Source organism: Buceros rhinoceros, unplaced genomic scaffold (assembly GCF_000710305.1).
Source record: "Buceros rhinoceros silvestris isolate BGI_N320 unplaced genomic scaffold, ASM71030v1 scaffold36682, whole genome shotgun sequence".
Lineage (NCBI taxonomy): Eukaryota > Metazoa > Chordata > Aves > Bucerotiformes > Bucerotidae > Buceros > Buceros rhinoceros.
The window spans coordinates 18788-19243 of NW_010398958.1; the positions used below are offsets into that span (position 1 = coordinate 18788).

The following is a 456-nucleotide window of genomic DNA, read 5'->3' on the forward strand; positions in this document are numbered from 1 at the left end:
CTTAAAGGAAAAGAAAAGTTTCCCAGGTGGAAAAAAAAAAAAAAAAAAAAAGCCCTAGGCGTAGTAGCTGCTGTGAAAGCATAAGAAACAAAAACCAGATGAGACACAGACGGGGTCTGTTTTCTCCTTTTAATTTTCACTTTTCTTTTAGGCAAGCATTTTCGCTTTGACTGGCTCTATAATTACCATGTAGGTACGAAGTCAACTGAATTGCAAAAGTCTGAATGCAAAATTAAGATTCTGCGATCAAGTGTTCAATTCAGCAAGTTTTATGGATTACAGGGCAGTTCGTACGAAAGCATGTGTTTGACACAGTCTCAGTGACAACTGTTCATATATGCTTAAAACATTTGCTGAATTTCAAGGTGTCTGTAGCATCCTTGCATGGTTTCATTTGTAAAGCAAAAATGAAATTCAAGGAATTTTCTATAGCTCGATGCCCATAGGAATACCATG

At 36.6% G+C, this 456-nt stretch overlaps 1 protein-coding gene across 1 annotated transcript in view; it reads right to left on the minus strand.

Annotated features, from left to right (window-relative positions):
• Positions 1–456, minus strand: part of KIAA1429 (KIAA1429 ortholog) — a 23674-nt gene that overhangs the window by 278 nt on the left and 22940 nt on the right. The window lies entirely within an intron of this gene.